The following is a 9,939-nucleotide window of genomic DNA, read 5'->3' on the forward strand; positions in this document are numbered from 1 at the left end:
CTCCAGGACGGCCGTGGTCGTTGCACCTGCGAAATCCACCACGTCTCCTTTCTCGTTCGTCACCACCAACTCTATGTCGTCTATGCGGTTGCGACATACTGGAAAATAGATCAGCGAAGAGGGTGTGTAGATGATCGGTTCCATGAATTCGGAACTGGGTTTGAACGTGGCTATGATTCCCATCTGCTTGTGACTTCCCAGCAATCCGTCCGAAGATTTCTTGATCATTCCTTCCGCTACGTTGAAGTGAACGTTCAAAGTTTCGATGGCCAAGAATTTAGGAATATTGGCTGCTACGTGTTTGATGCCAGCTTCGAGTTTTGTGTTGTTCTCGAAACCTAAAAGTTCTCCTATGGTGCCCAGGTCCACGGTCTCCGTCGCCGATAGGATTTCCACTCTGTGCGTGACCGAATTTTGAGAAAGGTACGTGCCTTTGGGTAATTGAGCTTGCAAAGTAGAAAGATTGTATTGACCTGGCGTGACGACGATATGCTCGCTTCCGACGCTAATTTTGTTGTGCTGCGTGACGTTAGGTATGAGGTACATGCTGTAGAATGTACGCAGAGCTATGGATTTAGGATAGACGATGTCGTCGTGCAGCGTGAGTTTCAAGATCGAAGATTCGCTCGTGAGATGGTACACGCCCATCGTGATGCTTTAGGTTCCACAATGCTTTCTGGAAATCTTCCACCTGTGGCTTATTTATTTTAGAGAGAAACGCGAGCATGGAGAGGCAGAGATGACCGCAGTTCACGTTTCCGAAATTTTGAATGCGTTCGTCGTTGTAGTATATAGGATTGTTCGCTTTCAGATAATGAACTAAATTTGTAGGTGGAACACCTCCGAAAGAATCGAAAACGAATGCTTTATCATTTTTGTGGTAACATATCCAATGCGTGCCTGGATTTTCTTGACTGTCCAAGTTCACTACTCCACATTCTCTTCTTTTAACGGTTGAAGGTAACGAGTTGGACATGAAAACGCCTCTGAAGTGTTTGATTTGTAATGGTTTGATCAGAGATTCAATGTCTCGGCTGGTGAGTGCTGTTTCTTTTTTTTAAAGTTTTTCATGACGCCCTTCCCCTTCTTCTCCATGGCCAGATTGTGACGTTTCTGTTCTTCCAATTCCGCCTTGTTGTTCTTCGAATCGATGACGGTTTTCGCGATGGCGGCGCTACCCCCGGCCAAGCTACCAACGGCCCCCAATGCTGCCAGGATGGCCGGGATGCTGAATATGAAACCTCCGATCTTTTGCTGTTTCCGCGAACGCTGCAATCTTTTCAATTGAGGTGTGCTGAGAAGTAATTTTATTCCGTGTCCTTTCGTCAAGCAAGAACGTTTCTTCTCGCGCTGTTTCTTGGTGAGTAACCCATCCAGGGCACCTAGATTTTTCAGATTCGAATATGGTATCTGGTACACGACACCCTTGGGCTTCATTTTTTTTACGGTATGTTATTTATATATAAATGTTCTGAGATTTTTTTTGTTTCCCTCTCTCGCGTATTTTTTTTTCAAGGTATGTTATTTATATATATGTTCTGAGATTTTTTTGTTTCCCTCTCTCGTGTAATTTTTTTTTTCAAGGATATACTCCACGTAGCCGTTACACAAATTCTATTACGTGCTTTGTTTTCTTACCAAGAAGTTCCTTTGTCCCCTTGTACACGATTCGAGTTTTGTTCTCGATTAAAATATATAGCTTCTCGTCGGATAACATGTTAGCGTATCGATCTGGTAAAAATAGACTGTATTGTCCGTTGAGCAACAGACGCACCTTGGGACCATACTGGGTAGAAACAATTGAACCGGAAGTTATCGTGTAAGGTTTGTCGACTTCCAATTCCTGAATTTTTACATATTCGACTGACAAATTTAGCATTTGTTTTAATGCTTGGAGGTCACTCATTTTTTTCCAGTCATATCGAAGAGAAATTTCAGAGTGTTATAGAAATTTAATTTTTTTCACAATGTGTGTTATTTATATATACCGAAGAAGATTTTTTTCACGATGTGTGTTATTTATATATATCAAGTTTTGACATGTATATATTATTATTTTTTTTCACGGAGGAAGAAAGTCCGTGTTTCGGAAAACGTGATGATGTGCGTGATGATTTCTTCGGTCTCCTGTTTAGACTTGCGCCAATCATCCGTGTATCGTCTTCTTCCCTGCCTCGCCTCGTGCAGTTCGTCCATTCTCTTGTTTAATTTTTCCCCTGCGGCTGAAAGAAGAGTGTCGAGATCACCGCACCTCATGCCACTGATCTCCCGAAGATGATCCTTGACAGCCATTTCACATGGGATACGAAATTCCGGCGTTGTTTTTGCTATGATTAAAAGTTTCCCTACATCTCCGTTTACTGCGTGTTTGAATATTTTACATAGCAGTTCGGGCGGTAAGTCGGTTATACAAGACATGTTGTTATTATTATTTTTTTTACTGTATGTTATTTATTTACACACCCCACCCAAATTTTTGTTTCGCGTTCATGGCGATGGTGGTGCCCAGTGCTGGAACTCTTTCTCTGCTGACGAATCTTTCGAAAGCGGCATGTTCCAATTTCTTGTCTGCTTCGTGACGTGCATCCAGATCGGTGCGAGTATTGTTGTAAGCGATGTCGTGATCTTTGCATGCAGCGTCCAACGGATTCACACCCTTGTCTCCTCTCTCCAATCTTTTCTCGAGTTTGGTACCCGGTCCGCAGTACTGGTAGCCAGGTAAATGCATCTCGAAAGGTAACTTGTTGATGATGTCGTTCACGAGTCCCTTTCCTTCGGCCACGTTCCAGAATCTCGGAGGCAGCGTGTTGATAATTTTGATCAGGTAACCTATGCCCTTGTCGTCCTTCACGATGAAGTTGGAAAGTTTCGTGCTGATCATGTCCACGATGCCAACCTTCTCGTTGTAGAAATTACGATTGCCTGCATTCTCTTCGCCGGCTATCACCAACAATCGGTCGATGAGCTTCCTCACGTCGTCCACCCAAACGAATTCTTTGGGTAACGTGTTGTAGCGTTTGACGCCGCTTCCACTCTTCACCTCGTTCCAAATCGGTTTGATGAGATTCCTGTACTTCTCACCGCTGCTCGATTTCACCCTATTCTGCGAGGCATCGTTGTTCTGGTACATGGCATCCGTCATGATCAAAATGTCCTTGTAACTCTGGTAATCCTCGTCCGTGTAATCTTTCAGCTGCTTTTTGGCAACGAGCTCCCACAGTCCCACCGTGCCCGGATACCTGGTCCAACTATCCTTCTCGCCTAAATTAATTTTAATGTCGTTGCCTTCGAAGGTGACTTTCGATTTCCCAATCTTCCACACGACACCCTCGTTGGTTTCCATGCTCGGATACAATCCGAACACTTCATCCTTGTCGAACTTCCCCGTGCTCAGGTAGTCTCGTGCCAAAGGTACCAACTCGATCTTATCCGAAGACGACGACGTGCTACCTATGGCTTGACGTCGTACCGGTACTTCCTTCAGTTCGAACGGCGTCGAAGGAATGCTCGAAATGGGCGTGGGTACGGTGTAACTTTTAGCTGCGAGCGGTACGAGTTCGTTGATCAAATTTTTATTTTGTTCCGTGACACTTTTAATTTCTTTACGTAGACCGCTGATGGCGTCGATCACAGGTTGATCTTGATGCTTCTTCTCTTGGTAGAATCCGCGATTCTCGGATTTCCAAACTTTGAAGCGTTTCACGAGGTATTCACGCAACTTCAGATTTTCGTCTTCTTGAAATTGACGTTTTGACATTTTTCTATATACGTCGAAACGTTTCTGAAACGTCGAATTCTCAGCCTATACGTTCGGTTCTCGTAGTTTTCTTGCCGTCACCCTCTTGAGACTATCCACTTTTCTAACACTCACTTTTTGTTTGTAATGGTTATTTATATATGCCTGAGACGTTTGAAAAAAAAGAAGGTTTTTTCAAATTTTATTTTTTTTAGATTCTCACGACCTTTTGATTTTTTGGGGGGATTTTCTACTTGTTGCAAATCTGAAATTTTCCTCTTGTTAGCCTCTGAGACGTCTAGATAAACGTTTATTTTATTCCTATACTTTCCATGGTTTGCTTTTCGAGTCATGTCAATGGTCACGAATCCGAAATCACCTTGGTTCCAACAGTGGGAGCAGAATTTAGAAAATAGATTGTAATTCATGTGGGCCCCTACGTAATCATCATGTGCGTGTTTTAAATTGGTGTGGTCTTGTCGAAACAAGCAAATAAAATTAGCATTATCGCGTAGCAGTTGTTTCGGAACCTTGGAAAAAGTTTGTGCCAGGTAGAAACAATCCATTCCTTTGTGACGACCTCGAGTGAAAAAATTACGAATCTCGTTTTGATTTTTCAGGATCATGTCGTCGAACACCACAACGGAATTCTCGAGACAATCGTCCAGTGGAATGATTTCAGATGCGAAAGTTGCAATGCCCAGTCCCTCGTACAGTTTCATAAGTTGCTGGAAAGTCGGTTATTCGAGACTTTTCGAAAATACGTACAGGTGTCTGTTTTCCCAGTCTAACCAATTGGGTGCGAGGATAAAATTATCAATGAGCAGTGTCGTCTTTCCGCACCCCGAAGGTCCTACGATCAGACATCGTATGCTATCGGGGAGCAATTCGCCGTTCCTATTTTTCGTTTGACTTTCCGAATCAGGTAAACGTTTCACAACATTCCACGTACTCACAAAATCACTTCGTTCGAATCGATCCAACTTGTTCCCGGAAGTCCCAGCCATTTCACCAAAAGTTTGTCACCTCTCTTACGCAAAACCTTTTCGATAAGGTACGTGTCGGAGTGTTTAGTTTTAGAGAGTTCCTCCTCGTAGAAGCGCCCCAATAAAATTTCACCGCCACTGTCCTTTATTATATACGTGTGACGGTTCCCGGGTAAAACTCGAACCACGGTAAAAAGTTCCGTGCTCTAGTTTCGTGTGAAACCCTTGTCGAACGTTCGCTTCAATTTACTGATCCTCACCTGGTCTCCAATTTTGTATTTAGCTCTTTTTGTCGTGGGCGTGTACTTTGGACAGTAAACGCTAGAAATTAAACGTTGCTCGTCGGACTTGGTAACGTCAGCTGGCTTCATGCCTATCGTTCTGTGCACCGTGTGATTATAGTCGTTAACGAGTTCCGGAAGAATGGTGACCCACTTGTAGCTTCCCTGAAGCTTGAAGCGTGACCACATGCGCGATATCAGAGTGCGATTAAATCTTTCCACGATGCTGGCCTTGACGTCACTGAAAGTCGAGTAATAACGAACGTCGTGTTTCCGAATAAACTTTTGGAATACGGCGTTATAGAATTCCTTCCCCTTGTCCGTGTGCAGAAATCGAGGTCGTCTGCCGCCGCTTTCGCGAAAAATTGTCTTGAATGCTTCCGTGACGCATGTTCCCGTTTTGGCTTTCAAAGGTAGAGCCCATGCGAATTTCGAAAATGTGTCTATGACGGTGAGGAGGTACTTGTTGCCCTTGTTCAATTTATGTACGTTTTTTAATTTGCCGCTGATCATCTCGACGAGGTCGCTTTCCCAGAGGTCATCGATGCCCTTGGTTACCACCGCCAAACGTTCGTAGTTGCGGCGTGCAGGTTTATGCAATTCTTGGACGATGGCTTGCCTAGACATTTTTCTTTTTTTATAGATTACGTTTGAAGAGAAGCACCAGCGTGATGGGATTCAAAGAGGGTGGCACCTCACCTGTGTTTTGAATGATCAGCTTATCGCCGGCACTCACGTCGAAAACGGTAAGATCTTCGTCTTCGTGTATTTCATATATGTTGCGCGTTTCGTTCCAACGTGCCAGAGGAATGTTTCCTGCTTTCTGGACACCACGATTCGATATTAAGGTCATGGTGGGGACGCTAGCTTTTCTGCCGTGAGACCAGTACGAAAATTCGTTTATCTGAATCGTGCCATCGAGGAGAAACTTGTAGTACGGATGATAAGGATGTAACATGTACAGTTTGTTACCTTCGACGAACGTGGAGATTCTCTGTTGATTGGGTACGCTGTTGATTTCGATGGCTTGCAAGGTGAACAATTTGGCGAATTTAGTGTCGACGCCGAGCAGATTACTGTGAACGTGTCCGAGTTTATTTTCGATGGGCAACAAATGCTCGACTATGGTATCCGTTACGGCAGAAAATGACGGTTTGATTTTTACTTCCACGTTCAACTGCTTGTAGCTTTCGTTGAGTTCTTGCAACTTGGCACGGAAAGAGGCCAGCGTCGATTCCTGCGTGGATTCCAGCACTCCAACTTGATCTCTGATGTTGACGACAATGTTCTGAAGGTTCTCGACTTGATTCAATTTCGAGCTCTTCTCTGTAAGATCGTTCACGATGCTTCGCATCTCGGTAAACTGCGTGTGAAGGTCGGCGACGCTCTGCGAAGTGGGCAGCGTCGACACCAGCGAATTAATTTCGTCTCGAATCTGTTCCACGTTCGCCGTTTCCGTTTCCAGTCGTTTCAGCATTCGAGATATGTTCCTTTTCAAAGCGTGTAATTCTTTGGAGGTGGGGAGATTGGCCACCCTACTCTCGAGATCGCTCAATGAACTTTTGATGTCGCTCGATTCGGATAATGCCGTCACCGCCGTTTTCAATTTTTCCAAATCTTCGCTCGAAGGCACGCTCGTCCGTAACGATTCCAAGTCAGCCTGTATGTTGTCGAGTACGTGATGAAAATGAGCAAGATTGGATTCCACGTTCAAATTTTCTAAATATTCCATCTTCTGCTGAACCGTGCTTAACGTATCTTGAATGCTCGTCAACGCGCTCGCTTCAGCGTGAATATTTTTAATTTCTTCGTTGATCAACTCCAGAGACGCCTGAAGCGTAGCGATGGTGGTTTGAATGTGTTCGAAATCTCGATAAGCCTCCAATTGAATTTTTATGTTCGCGACGCTTTTACCGATGACCTGCAGTTCGTCCGACGATGGTAGGTTCGTCATGGTATCTTCCAAAGTCTGTAACTTGGATTTAATTTCTTCCAACGTGCCGGTGAATTCTTCTTGTAATTTGGAAACGACGACATGCAAGCGTTCCACATCGATATCGTTCACGACGGTTTGAAGTTCAGAGAAATTCTTTTCGATTGCGGAAGTTCGTTCTTCGATTTCGAGTTTCAATTTTTCCAAATCTTCATTTTTCGATTGAAATTGCTGTAATTTGGCCAAATCATTTTGAAGCGAATCCACGCTCAACTGTATATTTTGAACGTTGTCGTAAGAAGGCACGTCGACATAATTTTTTATGAGCGTTTTCAGTTCGGAATCGATTTTCAGAATGGGATCGAGACATTGCGTTTGGAGCGTAGCGATCTCCGACTCTAAACTTTTGTTTAAGGTCTCCTGCAAAGCGATCAAATCGCTCCTCAACTTCTTAACACGAACATCCAACATGAGAATCTCTTCTGCATGATCTACACGCTTGGTGTTGCCGAAAATGTCGTTGGTGTTGCCGAAAATGTCGTTAGGCATTTTGGTTAACGGTTATTTATAATAGGATAGACGATTCGTAATTCTACGAAGAGAGGAACGAGTTTGTCGTAATCTCCGAGGAGTTCCACGTAAAGACAATCTCCTGCTGAAACATCGTACGTAATGTTAGAAAGCATCTTGTCGTGCTTGATTCGAAAAATATTCTTGCCGCTGGAAATTTTGATTTTTCGTCCTTCGTTCTCCGGATTCACGGTGATCCGGAGTTTCCCGTCGATCGGAATTACGTAGAAATGTAAATTGTTATTGAAGACGTAAAAGTTTTTGCCCACATCCTCGTCCAATTTTGTCCAAATGCTGTTGAGGTGAATGATCAACAGACCGTTGAGTTTAGTTAACACGGAAGGTAGATCTGTCGTGCGGTGTACAGTTTCCATGTTTGTTTGCTTTCGGAAACCAAAGAGATTCATTGTCCTTGCTATTTATTGTGTATGTGAGACAGTTAGGTTTTTTTTTTTTGTCATTTGCATTGCCTACAATTTTTACTAATTTCTAAACGATAGTGTCCCCAAGGCAACGTGTGGATTCCACAAGACAAAATACATCTTTTATCGTCATGCGGATCTAATGCTACTTTCCTAACTTTGTTTGTTGTAATCACATGGTCGACGCTCTGGATTCTTTGTTCTATACTTAGTATCGTCGATTGTGAGTAAAGGCAATCGATGTAATCGTGGAAGGTGAGTTTGTTCTCCACCGTATTCTTGCCCACACCTTTTGCTTTCTTCGTGACGCTACTCTCTGTTCTCATGGCATACATCTTCGAACGCAAACCCGCGAACTCGACAATAATATCACCATTACATTCATCTTTCAGTTTACCTAGGACTTTTTTGTTGAGGGAAGGAATCCCAAATCTGTTGGGTTGGGGATATGCGGAAGTATCGAAATACTCGAGCATGGAAGGATTTTTTATGTCTTCGTAGAGGTTAGGTGTTTGTATGCTGTAAATGAAGCTGTCGGTGTCCGTGTACAAAAGTGATATCTTATCATTGAAGAAGGGTTTCATCACGTCGTAATGAAATTCGAACATGTAAAGTTTCGACAAGTCGAGAACCGTTGCGCCAACGTAAATTGGTTTTCTGAATTTCATCAATTTTATATCAAGATTGAAAAGTGCCAAATTCTCGTTGTAAATTTTTCTCGACTTGAATCTAGGATCGGCCACCCACTTCATGCATTTATTTTTATCCGAAACCAATTTCACGTCTACGTGATTCCGCACGTTTTCCATCGTCTTGCCATACACCGCGTTATTCATCAATTTAAAAAAATCTTTGTCTAAATCGGAAGTGGCAACCGTCCTATGTTGCGTGTTTGTTTCAATGTACGGTTTGAGCCACTCGGAATGTTTAAACCTGAGGACTCTTCTAATATTCGCTACCTTAACACCCTTCCCGATCAAGAATCGGAGATTCGAGTAATGAACAACATATCTCTTTTTGCCCTCCAGAGTCAATAAAAGCTTGCATTGATTAGAATGAGGCGAAGATTTGAACTCGGATGCCGGTGGTAAATCGCTGAACAGATCGTGTAAATGGTCGGGGAATTCGATATCCACCTCTGCGAAGAAGCCATGCTCACTATCGTCGAAATTTTCTATGTCTATTGATGCCCATTCGAATCCCCCGTAAGGAAGTTTGTGTACCATGGCATGCCCGTAGAGATTATTAACGTCGGCGTAGAAGATGTAATTCGATGCTCGATTCGAATCATAATCTTCTTTCATGTGCACGTTGTTGGCTTTTGCATATCTCTGCACGCATTGTACCATCCCGCCCCGAATCCCCCTCTCGATGAAAAGTAACATGTCCACGTCCGATATCAATTCTAGCTTGACCTTTGTCTGGAATAACATTGCCGACCACGCTAATCCCGGTAGGCTGTAGAAATACGCTGGATCTAATTTATAAATATTCGTTGCCGTTTTCCTGAACGCTTGAAAAACATCCGCGAGTATCGTCACGTCTAATTTTAAGTATGCGTCGTGGTAGTCTCCGAGTGTCCTACATTCTAATTTCTCCCACATGAGTTGCGCGTGTTGGTATTCTTCGTCCGTAATTCCTTTCTCTCTAAGTCTGCTGTAAAATTCTCTTGGAAGTGGGAGAGCGTCGTCATTAAATTTAGAATTATCACTAACGTATTCGTAAGGATAAATCCCTTTACGTCTAACGAGTTCTATGTCTACGTTGGGAAAACTAGCTTTTGTAATTTTGAATTGTTCGTCTAAAAGTTTGCTGGCAAGAGCGTCCAGGCTGGCAGAGAGAAATCTGTATGAATCCAGAAACCTCATCTCGATGGTATTTTTAGTCTCGGGAATCATAACTTTCTTACTTATAGAGATGTATCGTTCTTCGTTTTGAGCAAGAATATCTATTTTTTGAGCGTCGTATCCGAGTTTCCTAATTAAGGGATGAAAATCGTAATTAGAGCCAT

Source organism: Lepisma saccharinum, chromosome 29, assembly GCF_977018435.1.
Source record: "Lepisma saccharinum chromosome 29, izLepSacc3.1, whole genome shotgun sequence".
Taxonomy (NCBI): Eukaryota; Metazoa; Arthropoda; class Insecta; order Zygentoma; family Lepismatidae; genus Lepisma; species Lepisma saccharinum.